Below are 26,852 nucleotides of genomic sequence, written 5' to 3' on the forward strand. Positions count from 1 at the left end.
TATCCTCATTTTAGAGAGAGAGAACTGAGGCACAGGGTATACTCAGTGATGTGTTCACCCAGGAAGTCTGTGGCTAAGCCAGGAATTGTACCCAGATCTCCTGAGTCCCAATCCTGTACCATAATTAACAGATCATCCTTCCTACCCTCACAGATATCCAGTCACATCTATAATGCCTTCCCTTTTGACTAATACAGAAATACCATTCACATTTATATAACTAATGGTCTGCTACCATTTTCATTTGGGTCCTGATTTTGAGGTTTGATAACATGGGCCTAAATCAGTTCTGCTCCTCCTGCCATTTCCTTTTCCCCTAAGAAACATGTATCTTAGTTCTAGAGATTCAAAACCAAATTTCAAGGTAGTTTTAATTTAAATAAAAACAAAATTAAGGCCCTAAAGTCAATAGTTTAGGACCTAATCCTGTGATCATTTGTTCCTGGGCATAGTGCTTACTACTGTGAACAGTTCCATCGCAGCAACAATTGATTTCAACTTCATGCAGGTCCAGCTTCTTCTGCTACTCAAGTCACAACACAGTAGAGGGCTAATGAGAGGCAAAGGCTTCCCCTAAAAGAACACACACCCAAAATGCAGTTATCACACCAACCTGTTCAGTTCCTGCAGTTCTGTTTTGGAGGTAGACTACTGATGACTATCCCCAGTTATCATTTGGGCTGTTACAAAGCTGATGAAATCCCATCAGCTTGAAAGACGGAAACCCTGACCATGGCTTTGAAGAAACATTCTGGAAAATATAGCTCGCAGTGAGTACCATTAACCAGAGTCAGAGCAGCACTGTATAGGGAAAGATGTTCAGATCAGTCCATTCCTCCAGTCCCGTTGGTCATGCACAAGCACAAGGTAAGATGATTTGGCTAATTGTAATGTATCCTACTGTAGTATAATGTTTTCATGAGTGGCAGCAGCTAGTTTTGAGAAATACATTCAGTGTTGATCTATTTTTCTGACCAATTCTGGATTGCACGGATCACTTTCCAAATGATCAATAAACAGACCCTCTTCCCAGGCCTGAAGCACTTTCTTCCTTAAAATGTACATACCTCTGTTCCACAAGATCTTTATTGACAGATCTGTTGCCAGTGAAAAGTGCATGTTTATAAACTAAAGTAGCATCAGTGATTAAGCCTGTGGGTACTGAGATGTAATGTGCACTCAGAAACTAAACTTTTTTTGTTTAGTGCTATTGTTTTGGGTGAAACTAAGAATGTACATTGTGCCACTAAATGATTTCTGCTTTGCTTGGCATAAATCATACACAGGAGCAGTTAAGGATGCCGCTGGGCCAGTGTATGCAGTTCCAAAGCAAAAAACCAAACAACTCCCTCTCCTTTTTGCCAGCCAAAACTTGTGAGTCACTGTCTGATAAAGACTCAGTGAGCAGATTCTGCCAACCTGCAAGCCTCATGAGAGCCAGCCAGGCAATCGGACCAACCCCAAGGGAGGCAGTCAGCCAGCCAAGCATCCGATTCAGCCTTGAGGGAGCCAGCAATTCATACCAAGGGAGATGCTAACATTCAACTCATGCGGAGGCAACTTCTTAACATTGTAGTTCATTATCATAGCTGATTCTATAGTTAGCTAAGGAAAGTTAAACTGGAGGCTCCCTGCACAATTTATTTTTTTTATTTAATTTTTCTCATACAGAGGATCAGCAAATGCTCTACAGCAAGGGTCAATCCAATGCCAGGGAGAAAAGGAAAATATTGAGTCAAAATGTAAAGTGATGAAATGACTCAGTGCCTTCCTGTGTATGTGGTAAGTCAGGCAGATTGATTGGTATTGGGGAAGTTTTTCGCAATTAGCTGAGTGACTCAGGTATTACAGTATCCATCCTACAGAAACAAGATGAGTGAGGTAATATCTTTTATTGGATCAACTTCTGTTGAGAAGAGAGACAAGCTTTCAAGCCACACAGCTCTTCTTTGGGTTGCTCTGTGTAAGCTTGAAAGCGTGTCTCTCTCCCTAACAGAAGTTACCTCCTTACCTTGTCTCTCTAACATCCTGGGACCAACACGGCTACAAGAATGCTGCATACAGTATCCATCTGGTAATTTGATCCCCAAACAGGAAAAAGAATCATTACATCTAATCTTTCTTTTACCCTCAGTAATCTTCCCTCAGAGCTAAAAGGGTGCCCATTCCAGATGCAAGCAGCATCTGAATGATTTCTCCCCTCACAGCTAGTTGGGATGGGGAGAGACTTCAGGAGAACACTGTACTTACTCTGCCAAGATATCCAATAGATAGAGCTGTGTTGCTCAAGTTGATCAACTTTGGCTGGTGGTGGGTTACAAATCACTTTAATACTGAGTGCATGTTGTCTTACTAGTATGACTAAAGGGGAACAGAACTATGCTTAACTTGTCCAAAATGAGGGGTCACCCTCAGCTGAAAGGACCTTGTTAAGCCAAGGGCTCAAAAGCCAGACCTCTCTGAAAGTAAGAGGGGTGGGGACAGGTGTCCCATCCAGGAGGTGTGGCCCCTCCCTAAGGGTCCCTGCTCTGGTTTAACCTGTTCCTCCCACTCTTCAAAGTGAGAGCTAAATAGGCTTCATTAGGAGCCTTTTGTTATTTTAAAGTGCTCAAATAAGAGCTGAAATCATTTGTGGTGGGACAGCATTTCTGCCCAGCTCGCAAAGAGCTGAAAATCACAAAGACTCATGCAGAGGTGTAACGGTGCAGGGACTCATCACCACAGTGCCTCCCGCTGGTGACTCTGGGAATTAGCTCTGTCCAGTGGAGCACCCCCTCCTGGTGGTGGCCCATCCATTGTCTCACCCTCAGTTGGTGTGTGGACCCCCATTGCTCCCAACTTGCGGCATCCTCTTCGAGCCACTGTCCTCCAGCAGTGCCCCTTAGTCCACCCTCACCCCCTTCCAGGGGGCATCAATCACCTGTCTCTCTACACCCCAGCCAGTGTGGGCACCCCCAAAGTCACACCCCTCTTGGCAGGGGGTTGGTGCAGCCCTAGACGGCCACTCCTGTCAGCCAGGTGTAAGGCAAGGAGGAAAGGGGGGGACCCAGGCCCGCCCACTACTCTGGGTCCCAACCCAGGGACCCTCTAGTGGTAGCCATCCTGCTCTCCTTCTCTCCCTCCACCTGTCCACATCCCTGGGCCACTTCCCCTTCGGCCCCTCGCACCAGCTAGGCCCTTCCCCTCAGGGCCTGAAGCCTGGCAGACACCAGGCTGGAGTTCCCTTCTGCTCCCCCAGGCCTGCCCAGCACTGCACTGTCCCAGGTGCTAGTCTCCCAGTTCTGGAGACAGACCTTCCCCTATCAAAGGCCTGGGACAGACTGCCTGCCTTCTCTCTTAGGCAGCCTTTATATATGGCTTAACTGAGCCCTGATTGGCTGTCTCCAATCACAGCCCTGATTGGCTCTCTGTAAGCCCTTCCCTGATTGGCTGCCCATCTGCGCAGGCACACTGGCCTGCTGCAGCCCACACTCTCAGGGAGGGGGGCAGCTGCCCCACTACAAGAGGTGACAGCAGAGAGGCAGGGGGCAGCAGAAGGTGACTGACAGTTGGCTGGCGAGGTGGCCAGCAGAGAGGCACGAGTGGCTGGTGAGGGACAAGTGGCTGGCAGGGTGGCCAGCCTGCACAAGTGCTCAGATGGCGGAGCAACAAAGATGCCTTCTTCCCCGGGTGGGAGATGAACTCACAGAGATGCACCTCTGAACCCTGGGTCCTCACTGACCAAAGACAACCACTGTGAGTGGGGTCTGGTGAGGGAGCAGAGTGAGGGTGCAGAAAAAGAACTCTTGGTTGTAGAACTCACGAACATGAGGCAGAAGACACTGCCCCATGCACTCTGGGGTGGGTATCCTGCTCACAGATTTATGATTATGAATCCTGCTTGTGGCATTTTCCCTTATTAATGTCAGGTGACTTCCTTCCTTTCATTAAAAATTTCTTTTCTACACTCAGACTCTGCTTGCAAGTGGGGAAGTATTGCCTCTCAGAGGCACCCAGAGGTGGTGTGTAATTTTTGCTAGGTTATTGGGTGGAGAATTGAGCCAGTTCTCTGTTGTATTGTTCAAAAGGAACCCCTAGATATTGAACCCAGCCCTGGTTGCTGCCGGCTAGACCTGGCAGAAGGGTTACACAAACAAAGCAGAAGCAAGAGAGGCAACTCACTTGTACACAGAGGCAACCACCAAAATCTATCATAATACTCACTCTCCACCCATTACACAACTGTCATTGTTTCTGCTTGTTTGTCAATACCTCGGTGAGAGAAGACAGTCTTTCCTAGCAAGTGGGCATGTAGCCATTTTACAAGAAGTGGTCCAGGCCTTCCTCTGTGTCATTAGCATGTTCTTTCGGGGATAAGCCCTGTTTTGATTTTTCTCCTCTCCATTCTGACTCCACTTTTTCATAGCAAGAAAGGCTACCCCAGTCTTTCTGGGTGTTTTTTTCTATGAAGTAAAATGCAAACGTTTCACAGAGGGCGGTACTAGCATTGTATTTTGGAAGCAGGCAGTATAGGGCCAGATCCTCAGCTTGTGCTAAACACTGTAGGAATGACTTTTTTGGAGCTACACTGATTTGCACCAGCTGAGGATCTGGCCTTTAGACTATTAAATCTTCCCACGCTTTAGAATAGTATTGCTGGTTGTGATTTTGTGCCTCTGCAGGAGAGGAGCTGAAGGACCTCTTGGTTTGCCTCACACCCACACGAAAGCAGAAGTTCCTCCCTCTCCTTTTAAGCGATCAGGTTCAGAATGGCTTCCTGTTATGTTCCAATCTTATTTGGTGGGTGGGAGTGGAAATGAGGACATTCTGCACCATAATATAATTTTTGTAGTATGTCAGATATTTTTTGGTCCTAGACTTCTTGATTCTCTACAGTTTTATATTTACCTTTCTAAAGGGAGTCTTAATGTCAACATCAATTTGGGCAGATGAGTTTGACATTATCTAAGATTTTCCAAAGTCTGCCTTAGGCTGAAAATGAAATTGCCACAGCAGCTACACTTGTTCAAGGCAAAAGGATGCTTAGTTCTTTCACTTGGGGATTGTGCTCAGTCCCAGTGTGGGAAGTGCATGTGTGAGAGTGATGATTCCCTTGTACTCTCTTCCCCCACCATAGCAAGAAGCTTGACTTAAGTATTGGATTCCACATGCCTTTCTACCTGACCTTGCCTCCTAATCCCGCAGTGAGCTCTGTGTGGGCAGAACATGTGCCTGCCAGAAGCGCCATTAAAGTCAATGAAGCTCTTTGGGGCGAAGACAGAAGCAACTGTCCAGAACAACTTGCAGGATGGGGACCTTTATATCCTACATGCCTAAATTATTGATTATAGAAAATCTTTCCTAATACGGCTTCTCCAGCTCTCCGACAATTTACTTCATGTTAAAATATTTTTGGTGGAGATACATCTAATGTTATCCCCATTTAAAAATACATGTGGATTTAATTTATTCTCATCCAAAAGAGTTTTGTACAAGATGATCACTGTTGTAATTAGCAGCATAGCCAAAATAGTGAATGGGTACATATAAGTATGTATTTTGCAGCTCTGCAGTAATGTTGTGTTATGTATTGCTTGTATTACAGTAGTACTCAGACACCTCAAACAAGCCCAGGCTACATTGTACCAGAAACTGTATATACACGTAGCATGAGAAAATCCCTACCCCAAAGCAATTAAAAACAAAACTGACAAGACTGACCTTTTCTCCCAAGGCTGGGAGAAAACAAATACATAAGAATGGCCATATTAGGGCAGTCCATCCATCCCAGTATCCTGTCTTCTGACAATGGGCAGCACTAGTTGCTTCAGAAGAAATAAACAGAAAAGGGCATGTAGTGAGGCGGACGGGCCTCCCTCCTCCAGGGTGAGTGAGGGAGCATTACCCGCCCCTTGGAGGGTGGAGCCTAAGCCTCCCCCACCCCTCACCGGAAGGAGAAGGGTGGGGCCGAAAGTATAAAAGACCAGACCCGCAGCCCATTCGGGGGAAAACCTGCAGAGGAGAAGGACATCCCGCTAGTTCTGGAGCAGCTTGAGGCGGATCCCCCACCTAGCCCGGTCCAGGCCTGAAGGGTTAAAATCCATGTGCATTTTATATAACAACCTGGTATATGGATTGTGCCAGCTCTTTTTCAGACCCAAAGTCCAGAGTTTGGTCAAGAGACCAAAGGCCTAGCAAACAGTAATTAGCTAAAAAAAAAGCTGGGGTAAACAAGATAACATTGCCTTTGCTAAGATATGCTTGGTCAGTAGAAATGCCAGATGTTGAAGCAATAACTGAATAATTATGTTTCATCCAATGTTTCAGATTAAACAAAGGATCCCTGTTCCTATTGTGTCAGTCTCTTCTGTAGGGAACGTTCTTCCCACAGATCCAACCTTGAGTTTATGAAAATTGGCACATGTCAATATAAGATATGGCATCCTTCCACCTCCCTTCCAAGGGACCAATGCCCTGCCTTAAGACGTAAAGGAGACAATCTGTATTGCCATGTCCTTTCACTGTTTCTCTGCTTTAACCCTTAGGAATGTACCCGTTGAACAATCAAAGGAGTTGCTCCATTCCTATGGACCCCAAATCAAAATTTAACATATATATTTTATACTAATAACATTTTATCAAATATTAATTAAATGTTAACTTGCTAACTTGAGAGCATGGGCGAAGACATTATGTAACCTTTTAACCATTGGCTAACGTGCTATCTTGTCTTGCTGCAAAACCTATCCCGGGGTGTGAAACTGCCTACCACGTCACTTTCCCCCACCCATGGAAAATCTATATATTCCACTGTAATCAATTAATTTACAGTGTCTCTGAGCCTAATAAGCAAGGTAACACTCCGCCAGTGCTGTGTGTAATAAACTCCTATGCTTAACCTCTACACGGTGTGAATTTATGTCCTTCAGCGCCCCACATGCGGACGATGAGTGGCCTGGAGTGCCTGCTGCCATTTACCCAGAGGAGCCGGACAATGCCTGGACGCAGGAGTACCCGACCCAGGGGAGGCAGAAAGTGGCCCAGGGGCAGCTGCCGTAGGGCTGGCTGCAAAGCCCAGACCCCCAGTGTCGGCGTGTTGTGGCTGGATCCCTGCCGACCCTGGGGCAGCTGACTCTGCCCCTGCCAGGGCCCTGGGCTGGGACGTGGTGGAGTAGGGAGGGCCCACGTCCCCCTGCTCCTCCCCGTGGTGGCTGATCCTCGTTCCTCTGCAAGGGGCTCTCACTCTGAAGAGAAGTAGCCCCAGCCCCCTTAAGATTGTGTTGTTTGTTGGCTGCCTGAGCCCTGCCCGGGCTATAGCCGGCCCCTTAAGACTGTCAGGGGATGGGCTGCCTGAACCCTGGCAAGCCCAGTACTCAGGTAAACAGAGACAAGCCTGGAGACACGCTATTGCAGCCCTCCAGGGACCTCCCCCCTCCTCCGGGGTGAGTGAGGGAGCGTTACAGGGCAATTATTGAGTACTTAATCCTTTGTTGTCCAGTCCCAGCTTCTGGCAGTCAGAGGTTCAGGGACATCCAGAGCATGCGGTTGCATCCCTGACCATCTTTGCTAACAGCCATTGATGAACCTATCCTCCATGCACTTATCTAATTTTTTGAACCCAGTTATACTTTTGGTGTTCACGATCAGGGCCAGCTCCAGCTTTTTTGCCGCCCCAAGTGGTGGGGAAAAAAACCAAACAAAAAAACAATTGAGCTGCTGCCAAAGTGCTGCCAAAGAGGAAGACAGGGAGTGAAGGACCCGCCGCCAAATTGCCGCTGAAGACCTGGACGTGCCGCCCCAATAACGGACGGAGTGCCACCCCTTTCCATTGACCGCCCCAGGCACCTGCTTCCATCACTGGTGCCTGGAGCCGGCCCTGTTCACAATAGCCTCTGGCAATGAGTTCCACAGCTTACATTTTCTTACAACAGCTTCTAGATCCTGGGTCTGTAGGTTACACCACCATAGGCTCCCTTACACATCACTAACTGAGTGTAAGGAGGCTAAGTGAATCTGAGCATAAGCGACTTCAAATTTCAACATCTTACCACCACTTCTGGATATACTTTACAGACATGAGCTTGAGCTACAATGTTCAGCTTTGGACCCAAACACTTCCTCTGTCCTGAGATCAGTGTGACTCTCCTGGGAGCCATAGAATTTAGGGGGGCGGGTGTGAAACTATTTTAAAACTATTTAATTTTTCATACCAGATGCCTCACTCTGGTATCAAGTGCTTTATTCAAACAGGCTTCCAAGGGAGGTTGTGGAATCCCCGTCACTGGAGGTCTTTAAGAACAGGTTGGACAAACACCAGTCAGGGATGGTCTACATTTACTTGGTCCTGCTTTACCACAGGGGGCTGGACTTGATGACTTCTCAAGGACCCTTCCAGTCCTACAATTCTGTGAATCTATGATTCTATTCCAAGAGGGCTATTCCCTGCCCCCAGTTGGATCCATGGAATGCTAAATCTTGCTAACTTCCTTCCCAAAGGAACAATCCTCTGATAGGGGATTTCAATAGGAGCTGAGGTGCTCAATATATCTCAAAAGGTGCTTGGCATCTTGCGGGATTTAGCCTATAATAAACAAACAGTGGTTTGGATTAAAGTCAATATGTCCTGTATAGTTTCCCAGCAGTCAGTAGTCTTTGTTCCATTAGCTTTCTCTTCTCATGTCTGCCCACAAAACTGACACTATATCTGCCTGGGAAAGTAGTCTGATCTTGAATGAGACAACTCTTTTGATTATCTACTGCAGCAGCATGGACTATGAGTACTCAAAACTGCCTACTTACCGCTAAATGTAGTGTAATATCAATGAAGTAAACATAGTCAATATTATCCAAAAAGAGAAGGCCAAGAAAATACATTTTCTCCTGATATTACAGCAGAAGATGTTTTGACTTGCACCACATTGAAGATTACCTTTCTGACCTAAGCAATCTTTGACAGTTTTCTGAGCAAGTGAACCAAGGAGATCAGCTATCAATAAAATAGCCATGTGGAAGGCTAAATGTGTTCAGAGTTAACATTCAGTGGTGGGTCTGATGAAAGTGGGATTTTTGGTAATATTTTATTCCTATACATGCCTCAGTTTCCCTCTGTTCTTTGCATTGCTATGCACGGAGTGCGAGTGGTTTAAAAAGCTGGTTTGGGGACAGAGCAGGAGATATGATGTGTTGGGTCACATAATTGCCTGGGATGGTATGAATCGGTCATTAAAAGACTAGCTGAAACCAACCCATAACAATGGACGGTCCAGAAACACAATGGAAACCCAAATGGCCAGGACATTCTCACTAACTTGACTAACAGCCGAAAGGAAGAAGATTCCTCCCACCTTTCTGCAGGGAAGCAAAGCAAAGGCCCTGAGCCAGAGAGCAAAGGCGAAAGGTGTCAAGTGATGGGGTTGAGCTGCCTTTGGAGAGACACAGACGCTCTCACCTGAACCTGACTGGCAGAGACAAAAAGGGAGACAGAGTCAAAATGGATTCTGTGGTGCTGTGTCTGCGTAGAGCCCTGACGTTAGCCAGTCTGGTCTCTCTTAGCTTTTGCTTCTCAAGACTAACCTAAGGACTTCCTAATGCAGTATTCCAGTTGACTAATAAACCCTACTCTGTTTTGAAAAGGCTACCTAATGTGGCGGCAAATACTTGCTGAGGTGCATTGAAAGTCCCTGAACAAGAATCTATCTCAGTTGGACTTGCTGGGCAGAGCTCACAATTTGAAATAGGAGTTTTGGAGCCCAGAGGCTCAGCCTCTGAGGCATTGAGACTGCATGGCCTACCCTCAAGGAAGAATGGGAGTCCTTGGGCGTCTGGCACACAAAAGGGGTAACTTCAAGGAGCTTTTTAAAAGCTGGGGTGTAGCACAGGTCCTGTGGATCTGTGACAGAGGGCAACTCGTGTTGAGAACAGCAAGATCTGCAGCTAGAGTACTTCCCTTTTCTTTCTCTACTAAATTAAAGGATATGTTCTTACCAGTTTTGCTCTTACTGCAAAGAGATGAAGATTGGATCTGGATTTGTATACAGAGAATTGGAGTCTTGGGAAAAGGCCAAAGTGTTGGCTACTTTTTGCTGTGGTGCCTAATAAACAAGGAAGAAAGCAAGTAAAAATAATTACTTACGTCTCTTTCCAGTCTTAGCTTTATAATGCTAATAATTTAACTTCATATTCAATTTTAGAACTTAATATTGACTTCTCTGGTATCCCATTGGATATTTCAGGGATTGCCTCCATGTTAATACAGAGATAATAGGGTATGATATTTAATTAATATATGTACACCAATTCAATAATTTTAAATGTGCTTGTGTGTCTGGGTTGTGGCTCAGTCTTAGGTGCCCAAGAGAAACAATATTAAACATTAATTGCCACTAAAATGTACTCTTTTATTTTGTTAAAGTGCCTTTGGTACTGTCATGAGCATTTTATCACTCTACTAGCTAAAGTTAATGGGATTGTTTAGTCTGCAGAAGAGAAGAATGAGGGGGGATTTGATAGTTGCTTTCAACTACCTGAAAGGGGGTTCCAAAGAGGATGGATCTAGACTGTTCTCAGTGGTAGAAGATGACAGAACAAGGAGTAATGGTCTCAAGTTGCAGAGGGGGAGGTTTAGGTTGGATATTAGGAAAAACTTTTTCACTAGTAGGGTGGTGAAGAATTGGAATGGGTTACCTAGGGAGGTGGTGGAATCTCCTTCCTTAGAGGTTTTTAAGGTCAGGCTTGTCAAAGCCCTGGCTGGGATGATTTAGTTGGGTTTGGTCCTGCTTTGAGCAGGGGGTTGGACTAGATGACCTCCTGAGGTCCCTTCCAACCCTGAGATTCTATGATTCTATGAATTGCTTTTAAATTTGAGTGAATACTCACAGAAAATATTTTGCAGTCAATTTCTACTTGCAGCAGACTTAACAAGCTTGAAGTGAGGATATCACTCTTTGCTTACAGAGGTCAGGATATGCATTTCATAAGATCTGTACACCCAGCTTGAGAGAATAACTTTCATCAGCCTTTGTCATAGAGGTGATATTGGTAGTCAGGAACCTAGAAACTATATGTTCAGAAATAATTTTGACAGTCAGGTGTCTGAAAATTGCCTTAGCCACACTTGTAGTTTTTGCTTTCAAATATAGACTAACTGCAAGGTGTACACAAAATTGTGTCTCAGCTTTTTAGGTATGAAAAGTATATGCAATGCAATGTTACAATCTGCAGATTTGTCAACATTATAGCAAAAACACCGTCTTTCACCTTATCCAAATCCAACGCTGCAGCTGTAAGAGAAAATTGCTGGTGCAACTTGCTGAAATATGGGAGATACTTACTCACAGTTAGGCACAAAATTTAATGACAGTTTCTTCCATGCTAAAAGTTATTGGACTGTCTATGATGCTAAAAAAGACATAAGGGTGAAAGTGGGCATTAAATTAGATGTGAGTTTGGAATGTTGGGGGGAGGGGAATCACTGACTAGGAAGGGGATTCTCCCTATATGACTGGTGAGACGATGCCTGGAATACCATGTTCAGTTCTGTTACTTCAGTATCAAAAATATGCTGATAAGTTAGAGGATTTTTAAAGAAGAACAAAATAGAACTTGAAAAGACTAAAGGATTTTATAAGGAAAAATTAAAAGCAGCAAATATAGATGATGGCTTGGGCAGATGGATAAGGGAGTAATGAGATATTATGTATCCGTACGTGAAGGACGTACTCATTAAGGAGGGAGATTAATGGTTTAGAGTGGTACAGGTAATATACCTAGGAGAGAGGGGATGAAATTAAGTAAAAGCTGTTATCAGTGAGTCTTCCTGCTAGTGATATCCATAAAACTGTGAAATAGACTTCTAAGGGAGTAATAAAAGCCCAATGCTTAGGACGGTCATTTAAAACTGGATTGTACACAGCATTAGAAAAAGAAATCCTGTATTGGCAAGATTATGAACTAGATGACCTGTAAGGAGTGATTGCTATGATTCTCTCATATTAGTCATAAACTGATTGCCTACTAGAAATATGTAGCATCTACACTGCATGAGAGTATTATTCAAGAGCTGTGAGAGCAAAGACAAAATGCCAGCCCGCTTTTTAGCTTGTGATTCTGTCACTGTCTGTTTTTATTCGATGTTCCTTGGTGTTATGACATCAATTTCCAATGCTTCTCAGTTGATCCTTTCCAAATATGATTACAGGAGATGTTGCAAAACAGCTTTCCACTCTTCGTGTGCAGGATCAGCTTCTGGCACTGCTTCATTCAGCTGTTCTCAGCAGATGCAAAAGTAGTATATTTTGGCCTTCAAACTCATTCTGCTCTACAGGAGAGTGAAAGATTATTCCACATGCATACCTGGCTTCATGTGTCACCTTGGTTTGGCATGTTGGGGGGTGGGGGAAGGATGTTACTGCAGTGCTACTAATAATTTTGTTCAAGAATACTGCAACAAACAAAGACTGAAACAGCGCGGGATATATTTACTGGACAAAATTAAAGGAATTTTCAAAAAATACCAAGTGATAAATACGTTCATTGTATCTGGGGCTTTTCCAACATTGTCTAAGCCATATTACTTGAGTGTCTTTCTTGGTTTTGGTGTCATGTAATTGTTTTTTCCCTTTGGCTTCATCATGTTGATGATTTTTATCTCACTGGGGCAAATACAGATGGAATATGTAAGCTGATATAAGTTGGGTTCCCTGCCACCAACACTCATTTCCACCCAGGGCCGGCTCTACCATTTTTGCTGCCCCAAGCAAAAAAAAAAAAAAGGCCGCCTGAACTGCCGAAGCAAAAAAAAAGCCACTCAGACTCTGCCGCCCCAAGAATGGACAGAATGCCGCCCCTTAGCATATGCCACCCCAGGCACATGTTTCCTCAGCTGGTGCCTGGAGCTGGCCCTGTTTCCACCTACTTATACCAACTTACTAACGTTTAAAGTAGTCTAAGGTGGAGTCACTTGCTTACCAAGGACATCAGAAGTAGAAATGTTACCCCAGAAGTCACTTCCATATATCCATGTATCTCATGTAGTCAAGAACCCATGGTCCTATGTTACTAGTTGGTTGTTATTGCTTGTTCTCCGTGACCTCCAAGGAAACCCCAGGTTGCTGCAGGCAGTGATTCAGCAAGCAGCACACTTTCCTTTGAGACTGACCTAACTATGGTGTTAGGGAGCATTGGGGTGGAGACAGCAGGCCACTAGATCTGACCTCATCTCACAAAGATGACAAGGTCTCACCCTATCCCATGAGCCCAAGGCCCATCAGCAAAATCCCAGCCTTTTTACCTCTGGGAACCATTCATTTTATCCTTTTAATCACACTAGAAACTGACCACCATGTTGGAACAAATTAACCACTATACCAAGTACCTCAGTTAGGTACTAAACACTTTCCTACTTAACCCACTGCAGCTTGAAGGTGCTGCAAGGAAGGCAAAAAAGCAAAACAAAACCCTGGTCTTCTGCCAGTTGCCCCATGGGAGAAAAAAATCTTGCCTGACCCCCCCAAAGGGTGATGAGCTACACCCACTGCATCTGTCAGGCCAGATTCCCATTCCTAGTTGAGGGTGGGTAAGGTGTGCTGCTGGAATGGAGCCAAAAAAGGCTCCACATGGCCCCTGTTCCAGGTTAAATCTTGGGATCTGGGGAATGCTGGCAATCAGCACCAGTTGGCTAATGGATGTCAGAGACTTCCAAGGTGGGGAGGAGCTACCCGGTGTCCCTCAGCGAGTGTCTCCCCTCTCACTGCTGGGACTATCCCCTTTCACCTCCAGCCCCATCAGGTTCCACCACCCATTGCGGTGGGTGGGTAGCATTTCTCCATCATTTGAAGTCTTTAAATCAAGACATGCTATAGCTTACATAGAAATAGGCTTCATGCAGTAATTGCTGGGTGAGTCTCAACGGTTTGTGTTATGCAAGAGTCTGACTAGATGAGCATAATCATCCCTTTGAAATCTATGAATCTGCCATGTTTGTTCCATTTATTATTTATTTGTTTATTTATTTATTAACAACAAACAATTTTTCACTTAGATTTTTGTTTATATGAATGTTTTGGGATTGGGCTGTTCTTCATGCAAATGTCTGTAATGACATACAAACAAGGAAATTACTGTGTGTAGCAAGAGTCTTCTTCATTTCACTATTTCTCACTAGTTATCTATTCTCCTGTTTTACAAAATAATTCATTCAGTCGGGGAGTGGAAACCATGCCTTATGACTCAAATGTTCAGCCCTACCACAAATAACTATTAGTGAATAGTCAGAGTGAACAGCTCATGTACCACCCATTGGCTGAAAACTCTTCATCTATACTATTTGGTAAATATTTATGAATGACAAATTCATGGACAGCTGGGTGAGCTCAATATAATTTATGGGCCAGTGATAATTTGTTCAGCTCTCATGGTGGTAAAGGTAATCAGTTAGAATGTAATCTGGGTTTGGGTTAGGTACAATTTATAACTGACTTCAAGAACAGTGATCGTGTAGTTTTGTAAGTATCTCCCTCTTTGGGAAAAACGGTAGAGTTTATTTGCACATCTTCCTGTCACGTCTGTGAGGTATACATCTATAAGTAATAAAAGATCCTAATGCCTTTTTTGGCAGCTTTCTACTTTTTAATTGACTGACTCAACCAGCCAAGATTATCCTGTACAAACACTCTTTCCCTTCTCACATTCAAGGCAGGGGAATTCAGGTTTGAGCTCACTTTAAGACAGGCAGCACTCACAGACATCTAGCTTTAACTTTGTCCTCTTCATAGATCAGGATTTTCTCCAAAATAAAACACTGGCCTTAAGCTGCACTTACAAACAGGGCCGGTGCAAGGATGTTTCACGCCCTAGGCGAAACTTCCACCTTGCGCGCCGTCCCTGCCCTGAGGCACCCCCTCCGTGACAGCTCCCCCCCTCCGCCCTAAGGCGACCCCCTTGTGGCAGCTCCCCACCCTCCACCCTGAGGCATGCCCCTGACCCAGCTCACCCCTGCTCCGCGCACGAGCACGAGCACCCTGAGCACACTGTGGCTGCTTCACTTCTCCCGCCTCCCAGGCTTGTGGCGCCTAAGCTGATTGCCGCCGCAAGCCTGGGAGGTGGGAGAAGTGAAGCAGCTCACCCCTGCCCCGCCTCCTCCCTGCGCACGCCGCCACGGTCGCTGCCGAAGAAAATGGCGCCCCCCAAATCCCAGCGCCCTAAATGGTTGCACCGGCCCTGTCAAGGGTTTATTCCCCACTTTGAACTTTAGCGTCCACAAGATGGGGACCTGCATGGACTCCTCTAAACTAAAATCCTAGTTCAGATCTGGTACGCTGCCACCAGCTATAAATTCCAGTGTCTAGCACACTCCCTGTTCCCCCAAAACTTTCCCTGGGGAACACAGATCCAAGCTCCTTGGGTCTTAACACAAAGGGAAATAGCCCATTTCCCCACCTCCCCCTCCCTTATCCATCGGGAGAGATCACCTTGATTCAAACTCCTTGAATCAAACAAAGAGGGATTCTCTTTCCCCCCTCCTCCTCCTCTACCCCTGAGATTCCAAACAAGGGAAGAAATCAATCAGGTTCCAAAAAGAAAAGATTTTATTAAAAGAAAGAAAGAAAGTACACTATCTCTGTAACACCAGGATGAAAAGATTACAGGGTCTAGCTTATAAAACTGGAGAGACTTCCCTCCCCCGTTTTCCTCAGGATAATCAAAAGTAACAGCAAACAGAAATAAAGAGATTTCTCCAGCCAACACAGATTTGCAAATACAGAAATTAATTATAAGACTAATCCGCCTTTCTAATACTCACTATACTGAATAGAAGAACTACTTCAGGAAACTTGGAGAGCCTGGAGATACGTCTGGCCCCTCTTAGATCCAAAGAGAGAACACCCCCCAAACAAAGAACACAAACAAAGACTTCCCTCCACAGAGATTTGAAATTATCTAGTCCCTTGATTGGTCCTCTGGTCAGGTGTCCGTCAGGTTACTGAGCTTGTTAACCCTTTACAGGTAAAAGAGACCTTAACCCTTAACTATCTGTTTATGACAGACCCTGCTTACAAAGCTGAAGTAGGAAGGAATATGCTATATACCAGATCATACTACTCATACTTTTCTCTCTCTCTCTCTCTCTCTCTCAGCACATACTGTGGAAAGGTCAAATCAGGACAGAGATCCACGGCTGCTAGTGATTCTTCAGATTTCATCCATTTTTAACTGTAGCTGTACACTTGTTTTGGGGCTAAATCCAATTCCCAGGATATTCTATTGACTGTTTTTTTAAATGGATCCAATTTTGTCCTTGTAAAAACCAGCTCCTCTTCTAAACTGTGCAGACACCATCTCCTTTGCCTTATTAACAACATATTGGCTGTAAAAGGCCATTATGGTATGATTATCAAATGAGCTACTAGCAACTCCAAAGGTGGTGGCCCAGCTTCATTCTGGTTGGCACATAAGGACCAAATAGGGTGACCAGACAGCAAGTGTGAAAAATCGGGACGGGGGTTAATAGGAGCCTATATAAGAAAAAGACCCCAAAATCAGGACTGTCCCTATAAAATAGGGACATCTGGTCACCCTAGGACCAAAATGGATCTGGCCTGCTGCTCCCTATGGTGACTAATCTAAGAAGGGACACCAGTGGCTGTCATATGATAAGTGAAACTGAGAAAAAAGTGTGAGGTTTGAGGGGGAACCTCATTTGGTGCAGTACCAAGGGCTCAGAAATATAAGCTAGGACAACTGTGCTCAAACTTGCAGGCCTCTACATCTAGCACAGTCCACACATCATGCTTAGTAAAGATCTCTTTCCTACAACTCTGCCTACCTGCCACCTCTCTCATTGTTAATGAAAGAGTGGCACTACTCCTGCTTGTCTTCTTTGAGATTTTCACCAGAGAGAGCTGCTGCAGTCCCCAAGCAGACATTCCACTGCTGGAAATCTTGTGCCACCATCTGGGTGAATTTTACCAATCACTTAAAATATTTGTTTTCAGATTTTTAGCTCAAGCATACAATTATGGAAACAAGTGGGGTTTAATCTAGATTTCCATGTTTGAACCAGAAATTCCATTAACTTCAAGTCCTTACTGGTTACGTAAGAAAATATGTTGTCAAATTTAATGTACTTTTTTATTTTATTCTGACCCTTCTTGGTTTGTGACAGTGACATAAGTAGAGATATATTTCAAATAGTCTTACAATTTTTATTTAACTGTATGGGTAGTTATAGCTTGGATAAATGCTTATTCATAGTTGTGGTGCAATTCTTTTAGACAGTGAGTTTATCACCATTAAAGCTGGCTCTTCTTCTAATGAAATAATTTCCTGGGTTCAGGGCTGCTATCTACAACTTTATACCTATGCAATCAAACAAAACATTACAGTAACAAGTTTTGTGAAGAGTCTGAATATCAGAGAGTGTTTTCTAGCAACCAGGAACTTCGGCTAAGTATTATGTGACTATAGTGAGGGGGCATAGTGGGCAGAGCCAGGACACCTACGCCTACCCTGCTGGAAGCAGAGAGGCGGGACAGGAAGTATAAAAGGCAGGCCTTGCAGCTCAGTTGGGCTAGAGCTGCTGGAGGAGACAGATGCCTCTTGCTCGCTGCTGGGGCTGGAGCCTGAAGAGGATCCATACAGTGCTGAGGGCTTGCCAGAGCTGCTGGCTGACCAGGGTGTCGAAGAGCTGCTATGACTGCCACTGGCTATCTACCCTGGGGAGATGGAGGACACCAATGGAACTGAAGTACTGAATGAAGGGGTCATAGGAAGTAGCCCAGTGACACTAGACGATAGTCTGGTTGGGGGTTTTGCCTGAATCCAGGTCAGTGTGTTTCAGGTGGATCCCCGCTGACCCAGTGGCAGAACACTGCCAGTGATAGGGCCATCGGCTGGGACCCGGTGAAGTAAGGTGGGCCTGGGTCCCCCTTACTCCCTGGTGTGGCAACCTCCCCAACTTAGGCCAAGAGGCCTGTTTTGTCTGCTGTCTGTCAGAGCTAGGATGTCAAACTGTTTATTGCTCCGCCCTGGTGAAGGGCCTGAGCCCGTGGACTGTTTGGTGTTTTCAGGGGCGGCTCTAGACATTTCACCGCCCCAAGCACAGTGGCATGCCGCGGAGGGCGCTCTGCCGGTCGCCAGTCCCGCGGCTCCGGTGGACCTCCCGCAGGCGTGCCTGCAGAGGGTCCACTGGTCCCGCGGCTCCGGTGGACCTCCCGCAGGCGTGCCTGCAGAGGGACCAGCGGACCCTCCGCAGGCACGCCTGCGGGACGTTCACTGGAGCCGCCTGCTGCCTTCCCAGCGACCGGAAGAGCGCCCCCCGCGGCATGCCACCCCAAGCACGCGCTTGACGTGCTGGGGCCTGGAGCCGCCCCTGGGTGTTTTCCCTGCCTAAGTCAGGGCCCTGGACTGCCTGCCACTTGGCCCCACTTAGAGGGCCAGGGCCTTAGAGACTGCTAATCCCACATCAATCTTTGCCTAGCAAGGGACCTGAGAGTGAGGTCACATCGCCTCTCTCTGAGATTAACAGGGATGGATGGCCACGCATGCCTACAGTGACCAAAAAAAAAGTCATGTAACTTTAAATATTAGAACTAACTAATGGAGAGTTCTAATTTGCACGGGACCTCTAAATATAATTAGATGGACTACAGTATTACTGGATTTTCTGAGTTTGATGTTTAAGTATTGCAGGGCTTTGATACATATACTGTCAGAGTGCTGTAACATGCAGGTTTTAAAAAATATATCTTTTTAAAAGGTATGAATATGTCAGTGATTTTTCCCTTTACCAGAATTACCTTGAGACTAGAAATAATTATCTTTTTTGCAGGTGTCCCAATGGAAGATGAGTCAATTGTTCTACCAGCTAGTGGTGATAAATACTGTATTTGACATGACCCAACTTATGTTATCTGAATGCACTAGACACATTATAGTCAATTCAGAGGTTGTAATTTGGAAAGAGAAATGAGGTAATCGCTGACCTGATCTTGGGGTTAGGGGAAAATATTTGTGGGAGGAGGGGATCCCATGTTGGTTTGTGTTTGTTTTTTTGATAACATAAGTAAGTTTTGGCAACACTGTCATTTTAATATTTATTCTTTCTATAAGTGATTGAATCTACATTACTATTCTACCAATATTACTTTAGCTACCATGGACTTATTGTTGCGCTCAAGAGATGTTGTGTCCATTATACCTTAATATATCAAATAGATGTTACTGGAATCAGTAGGGCAGGATTTGGGCAAGTTGGTCATTTGCATTCCCATTATCAGATTTTTACCCAATTTACTTTTAAACCTGAATATTTGCCAGACCCATTTGATTTTATAGGAGTTGCTCTGGATTTACAGTGGTGTAACTGAGCATAATCAAGTCCACAATATACAACATCTTTAGTTAACACTGACATGCAAAGCAAAACAAAAATTAGACTTTTAGGTGTTCTATTCTTTAACACCTAGTTAACTAAGGCTACGTCTACACTACCCGCCGGATTGGTGGGTAGCGATCGATCTATCGGGGATTGATTTATCGTGTGTAGTGTAGACGCGATAAATAGATCCCCGATCGCTCTCCCATCAACTGCTGAACTCCAGCTCGGCGAGAGATGGAAGCAAAGTCGACAGGGGAGTGGCAGCTGTCGAGTCCGCGCCGTGAGGACGCGAAGTAAATGATTCTAAGTCAATCTAAGATACGTCAACTTCAGCTATGCTATTCTCGTAGCTGAAGTGGCATATCTTAGATCAATTTTCCCCCCTGCCCCTCCGTGTAGACCAGACCTTAAATGCCTGACAAACAAACAGAAGAAAATATATCTCTGTTAAATATCAAACTTCCCATACTTTTCAGTTAAGGGCTGAGATTTTTCTTTTCCATTTATCTGGAGCTTTCACATGAAACTTGCAGCAGAAACAGGGATGACAAAAGATGTTTCTGCTCTTTCCAAGGAAGGAAGAAACAAAGCGGGAAAATATTATTTTATAAATCCTCCTAGGCATACTTTATAAAGAAGCAAAAACAAAAAGGCAAAGCCTTTTTTCCTTTCGTCACATTTAATACTCTTCAGAAATGAATAAAAGATGTTTCTTTGATTGATGTGATAAACTACAAGGCTCAATCATGTAGGCGCTTCTTATGTTCAACTCTCATTGAGATCAGTGAGAGCTGCATGCAGATTGCTAACAGGATTGGGCCCACATAATGTTTTTATAAGCTTTCACAGGCAGAAATAATGATTAACAATAATGGCTTGCTTTATGTTCAGGAGCAGAAGAACAATGTCTTTGGTTATGGGGTGGCAATGATCTAAGATACCATCTCTGTACAATTTTATAGCATCTAATTTATTGTTCTCCAAATAGGTCTGGGTTCTGAGCATACATTTAGTAGCTTTGAAAATCACAATATTCCAAATGTTCATAGCAGCTTCTGAGTAATTGCTTTTCCCTCTCTGAATGCACAGGCGGTATGTTAAAATATATAGTGGAAATGTATTTTTAAAAAACTCTCCAATTTAGCTGAAATGAAACTAAAAAGTTTTTTCTTTTGCAAAAGCCAGCAGAGTTAGACATTCCCAGAAGAGTGCATGTTCTTCTTGAGCTTTAGAAGTAGAATCCTTAAGGGAGGGAATGCTACAGTCAAGTTTCTCACCCCAAGAGACCAAATGCTGCTTTCTCTTCTGCATTTTCCTCCAAGGTTTTACAGCACCAGCTGCTCTCTCCATTTTCACTGCCACACTTGCTAACGATAAGTAGTTTAACTAAAGCAATGAATCATTCATGGTGTTTTTCCAAAAGCCCATAGTTATTTCATGAACTTCTGATGTATTCATTTTGAAGTTGCTTCTTCTACTGCAAGTATTAATTTGAAAGAACTACAATTAAATCAGGACATGGACACAGCCTGCTTTCTTTGTTTCTTAAAGAAAAATACAGGTTTCTTATTTGAACTCCAATCTGGTAATTTACTATAATATGAAATATACTCTGATGCAGGAGAAAGGACTCTGGTACTTGCAACAGTATGGTACAATGGAAGTAAATTTAAGTAATGGAATAAAATACAAGCTACATACAGTAACTCCTCATTTAAAGTCATCCCGGTTAACGTTGTTTCATTGTTACATTGCTGATCAATTAGGGAACATGCTCGTTTAAAGTTGCGTAATGCTCCCTTATAACGTTGTTTGGCAGCCGCCTGCTTTGTCCACTGCTTGCAGAAAGAACAGCCCATTGGAGCCAGGTGGGGGCTTGGAACCAGGGTGGACCAACAGCCCCCCAATCACCTCCCTGCTCCCTGAAGTTCCCTTCAGCTGTCCCTCCCCTCACTGTCATGTGCTGCTCCTGCCTTCTGCCTTGGAGCTGCTCCCGGGAGCCTCCTGCTTACTGTGGAGGTAACGGGGTGTGCTAATGTCAGGGTGTACCCCTCCCCCTTACTCTTCCCCCCCCCACTTACCCTTTCTCCATACAGAGCAGGGTGGGGACAGGACAGGGCTCAGGACTGAGAGAGCTTGCTGGCCGCAGCTGCTGTCTCAACTTTAAAGGCAATGTACTTAGAATGGGGTCAGCATACTTAAAGGGGCAATGCGCATCTCTCTCTTATACAGGGTGTGTGTCTCTCTGTCTCTGTCTGCCTTGCTTTCTCCCCTCCCTCCATTCGTGCTGCCTTGTAGAGTGTGAGGCTACATTAACAACAATGTGTTAACCCTTGAGAGCTCAGCCGAATGCAAGTTCGTCATTTAGCAGTAAGGCATTCCCTGGGAAATATCCCAACCTCTTCCACCTCTGACTTCACCACCTCAACCAAGCTTCACAATCATCATTGCTGTGTACAGTATTAAATTGTTTGTTTAAAACTTATATTCTGTGTGTGTGTTTTAGTCTGGTGAAAATTTTTTCCCCTGAAATCTAACACACCTTGGCTATGGGGGCATTGCCTTCAAAAAGATAAAAAATTTCAACAGCTCAAGTACTACAATGTGAACAAACTCACTATGATCAGTGCGGATGCAATGGCCTAGGTGGTGTATTGTTGCAAAACATGAATCTGAGTGGAAGCCAGTTGCATTTGACTCTTGCACACTCACAGAAGCAGAAAAAATGCACAGATTGAAAAGGAGTGCCTGGCAAGCACCTTTTACAGATATCTGCGTGGATTAGACTTATTTACAGTAACAGACTATAAACCACTTGTAACCCTCATCAGTGGAAAAGGCCTGGATCAAGCATCGTTGAGACGCCGACATCTATTGATAAGGTTAATGCAATTTAACCCAATTGCTAATATATTCCTGGGAAATATCTGGTAGTAGCAGACACTCTGTCACGGAGCCCAGCATTGCAGTCAATTACCCATACTCTCAAAGATGACATAAAGGTGTATGTGGATTCTGTGGACGTGTACAGACCAGTGTCAGAAAATAGACTATACCAGCCCCAGCAACCTGGCACAAGAACCTAAACAACACAATGAAAGTGACAAGAGACTGCTTTGAGGTACATGAACAATTAAGTGTGTCAAAGGGACTCATGATTAAAGGCAACTGCATTGTGAAGCCAATCAAAATGAGAGGAGAAATCCTAAACCTCACCATAAAGGATATCAAGGATTAACTAAATGCCATGAGCAGGCCAACCAGTCAGAGTGGTGGCCTGGCTTGGCATCGGCAAAGACATAAAAAATAAAGTATTTGCATGTAACCATTGTAGAACTAGCAGACCAACACAACACAAAAAACTTTTAACAACACCTCTCCCTTGGAAGAGACTAGCTACAGATTTATGCACATTCAGAGATATTACCTGGTCCTCATGGACTGTTTTTTCCAGGCATATAGAAATAAAGTAATTGGAAAGACATAACATGTCTTGGTGTTAGCATGAAACCAAAGTGCACTTTTACTCATTTTGGTATTCCAGAACAATAAATTGTGATGGACAATGCACCACAATTAATGGCAACAGAATTTAAGTCCTTCAGAATGAAATATGATTTTGATCATATTACTTGCAGCCCACATACTCACAAGTGAAGGGAGAGGCTGAGAGAGCTGGACAGACAGCCAAGGAAATCTTATAGCAGGAAGATCCATTCCTTCCTCTTCTGAGCTACAGATCAGCCCCAGCAGTGGCTACTGAATATAGTTCAGCAAAACTCCTGATGGAAATACCACTCAGAACTACTGTTCCAATTTGGGAAAGGAATCTATCTCCAAAATGGCTAGACATGAAGAGAATAGCCAAATCAGATAAAAAGCTAAAAGAGCTTATGAACACTTTTATAACATATGTCACACAATTAAAGAACAGATGGGTCTAGAACCTTGTGACCATTGTTCATATCAAACTGGATGGAGAAAAAAATGGACAACTCCAACTGTTGTGAAAAAAAAATAGTGCCAAGATCATATGTGATCAAGACTGATAGTGGAGAGTTCAACAGAGAGAACAGTCAACCAAGGCACCTCTACAGATGGCAGATGCAGAAGATGACTACGACTCAAGGATTTCAAACTGACCATAACCAGTTGTTGTAACTTATGGACAGCCAGATGACCAAATTGTTATGCATCTGGGTCATGTAATCAGAAAACCAGTACGATTCAGAGATACTTAACAGACTTATCCATACTGAACTTCAAAGATTGTGTGATAGTGTAAATTTTGTCAATGGTAGGAATGTAGAACTTAAAGGGGGAGACATAATGTAATGCTAAACTATATTATATTTTGCCACTAGGTGGTGCTGTGTGTCATACCTCATTTAGATTTAAACAGATTTAGGGCAGAACATTAAAGGTTCTTATAGTGAACGCAGCTCGCGTGTACCTCTCTAAGAAGGAAATTCTGTGGTCAGTCTATAGCTGACACAGAAGCCTGACCAGTTAGTAGCAGCCTGCAACCTACAATGTACAAAGTGTACATGATAACATAATCAAATTGGAATACTTTCAATTAATTCTCTTTTTTTTTTAGAGTGGGAATTTTAAACTCTTTTATAATGTGTCAGAAGCAGGCAATAATCCCAACTGCATTAGTATTGGGATCAACTGTTTCAAAAGTTAACAAAGGCAGCATAGTAGATGTCTGCAGGCCAGGTTTTCAATACAACCATATATAGTAACAGCCCTCTAGAGCAAGCTGTTTGAAAAATGTTACATCAAATTTAAAATTAAAGAAATCCTAAATTTTAACTTGTAGTTAATAAATCATTGGATTGGGAGTTGGTAGATTGGAGGGCCAAATCCTTATGCCACTGAAATCCATAGGAGCTTTGGCCTGAGCTTCACTGGAAGAAAAAAATTGGCCCCTGTATTCCCAGATCTGCTCTGTTTCCTGTATAACCTCGGGCAAGTCATTTGACTTCTCCGTGACTCAGTTTCCAATAGGGGAAATATTGCTCCCTCTGAGAGAGCAAAGGGAATGAGAGAACTTTCTGCATGAGATCTGAAGCCTGGAGCAGGCTTGCTAAATGAGACACCTGGCCCAGGGAAGGAACCTCAAGCAGCAGGTTCCTTATAATACAGCTGAAGCAGCTGTAGAGGGAGGAGAGGAAAGGGGTTGACTGAGAAGCTGTAAGGGACTTGGCTTGGGCAGGGTAATTGATAAGAGAGGCTCTGTGAGGGATCCATTTTCTGCTTTCCCCAGGCTGCGAGGTAAGAGTTATGCCCTGGGATATATTTTTGAGTTCTCTGAGTAACTGGGGAAATTTTTTTTTAAACTTTATTAAAAGAAAGAGAAAAGAAACCAGCCCCCAAGGAGGGCTGTGATTGAAGGAGAAAGAGTTTGTGGGGTTTAAGGAGCCCTGAAGAAGGGAAAACAAGGTGGGGCATGGCAGATGCTCCCTGGCCATGAGGGGGTGCTCAGGTAGTGGTCCCTGTTCCAGCTCCCTACCACACATGCATCTAAGTTAATTAATATTGGCAATGTTCTTGTAGAATCTCAGACAAAAGATGTGACCAGAGTGCAAAGCACAGTTAACTTTTTAACTTAAATAAAAAAGAGGACAAGCTTTGGTCAGTACGTTTGACTGAGCAGAAACCTCTGGATTTGGGCCAATAATATCTTCCACTTTTCCAGTATCTTCCATATAATAATCTCAAACTCCTTTTAGAAGAATTAATGAATTAGGCTTCATATCATCTCCACTTTACTGATGAGGAAGGCAAGACACAGAGAGGTTAAGTGCAGTGCCTGAGGTGACATAGCATGTCTGTACCAGATCCATGAACAAAATTCAACTCTCCCAATTCCTAGTACTGTAATGAGCAGTGTGCTGTCATTGATTTTATATGTATGCATATGGGTAAACATGTAGAAACAGGACATCTTGACTGCTAAAAATCTGAGGGTTTTTTTGTTGTGTGGTTTTTTTTCTTTGTGGGTTTTTTTTCACTCTTTCTGGAAAAAAGAGTAATGGTCTAGTGTATTTGGTCTCTTTCTCAGGTACCATGTTGGGGTCTGACCCTGCAAACACTCACATGGATGGGCCCATTGAACCACTTCATCCCTAAATCCATAATTGTGATGGTTTGCACTTAATTGGCTTCTAAGTGAATAGATAACCATGCTGAAATTCAGACTTTCTATAACCTTCTACATGTACTCTACATTCCAATGACATCATCCCAGGTGCTGTCTGGGTTTGAGGTATGTGCATGCACACACACATAATGTGAATCCAAACTGCTACTTCCAGGTCATGCAGCAGTAAGGAATTTAAAAACAGCTATGCTATATCTGTAAATCATGTTCACAACATCCATGTTGTAAATGAGTATTAATTAAAGCTATCATTTGCATGGAACTGCAGTCAGGATTCAATATTTACTGATGCCATAACAATGATGATTATCTTTTCACTGAGAAAATTGAATTATATCAGCTGTCAATACTAGAATAATGTCTTCCTGCATGGTGATAATGTAGGGCCTGATTCTGCAGACCCATCCCTGGATCCTTATTCAGCTCAATGAGACTACTCATGTGCGGGAGTGTTTACAGGATCAAACTCTGTTCATGCAAGAGCTGGTTTAAGAACTTTTTACAGTATAACCAGAGAGGAGTATAACCAATCACTTTAGCCCCAGTTAGTCATATGCCAGTGGCCATTCATGAGCTGGCAAGGTCTGTGGGCTTATTTACGTATCAATGTACCTTCACTGGCAGGTCACGTAGTTCAGACTGGCTTCCAGACTTTGGGCCCAAAACTCCAGCTGTCTTTAATTTTGCCCTTTATATTTACCCTCCTCTTGCAATGGAGCTGTGTATTAGAGTGTCTCAGGACAGTCTTAATCCATATATATACATACACACATCCCTCCTTGCATTCTGGCAGTTAGTCTTTTATTCATGATACTCCCCTGTAGTGAGGTGGCCTGGCTCCCAGCCGCGCCTGAGAGGGCCGAGCCAGAACAGACGCCGAAGTGGGCGGACCACCGCCTCCTGTTCCCGCCCCCCAGAAGTCAAGGGGCGGGACAGGAAGTAGAAAAGCCCAGCCCCAGCGCTCAGTTGACCACTGGCCGCCAGAGAAGACAGACGCTGGTGCCCTAGCTCCCACTGGGCCGAGCCTGCCCCGTGCTCGCTACCCTGAGGAGGACTGGCTGGGCCTGCCCCGTGCTCGCTACCCTGAGGAGGACTGGCCAGGCCTGCCCCGTGCTCGCTACCCTGAGGAGGACTGGCCGGGCCTTCCCCGAACCCGCTACCCGGAGGAGCTGCCTGAGCTTCCCCTCGCCCGGTATCCTGAGGAGCTGCCTGAACCTCCCCGCGGCCGGTATCCCGAGGAACAGCCCCACTTACCCAGCGCTCAGTATCCTGAGGAGCCCACGGTGTGGGACACTGCGGAAGACGCTGGTGATACACAGATATTCGACG

At 44.4% G+C, this 26,852-nt stretch overlaps 1 protein-coding gene and 1 long non-coding RNA gene across 2 annotated transcripts in view; one reads left to right on the forward strand and one right to left on the reverse strand.

The window, feature by feature from the left end:
• Positions 1-3,626: 3,626 nt before the first annotated feature.
• Positions 3,627-26,852, forward strand: part of HECW1 (HECT, C2 and WW domain containing E3 ubiquitin protein ligase 1) — a 451,523-nt gene continuing 428,297 nt past the window's right edge. The window contains exon 1 of the mRNA XM_039525998.1: positions 3,627-3,735. The gene's annotated coding sequence lies outside the window, so the exon portion shown is untranslated. The remainder of the gene's footprint in view (positions 3,736-26,852) is intronic.
• The window catches only part of LOC120398515, a 41,876-nt gene continuing 27,148 nt past the window's right edge, over positions 12,125-26,852 (reverse strand). The window contains exon 3 of the long non-coding RNA XR_005594492.1: positions 12,125-12,295. This is a non-coding gene — a long non-coding RNA (uncharacterized LOC120398515). The remainder of the gene's footprint in view (positions 12,296-26,852) is intronic.

This window comes from Mauremys reevesii, linkage group 2 (genome assembly GCF_016161935.1).
Source record: "Mauremys reevesii isolate NIE-2019 linkage group 2, ASM1616193v1, whole genome shotgun sequence".
Classification (NCBI taxonomy): domain Eukaryota; kingdom Metazoa; phylum Chordata; order Testudines; family Geoemydidae; genus Mauremys; species Mauremys reevesii.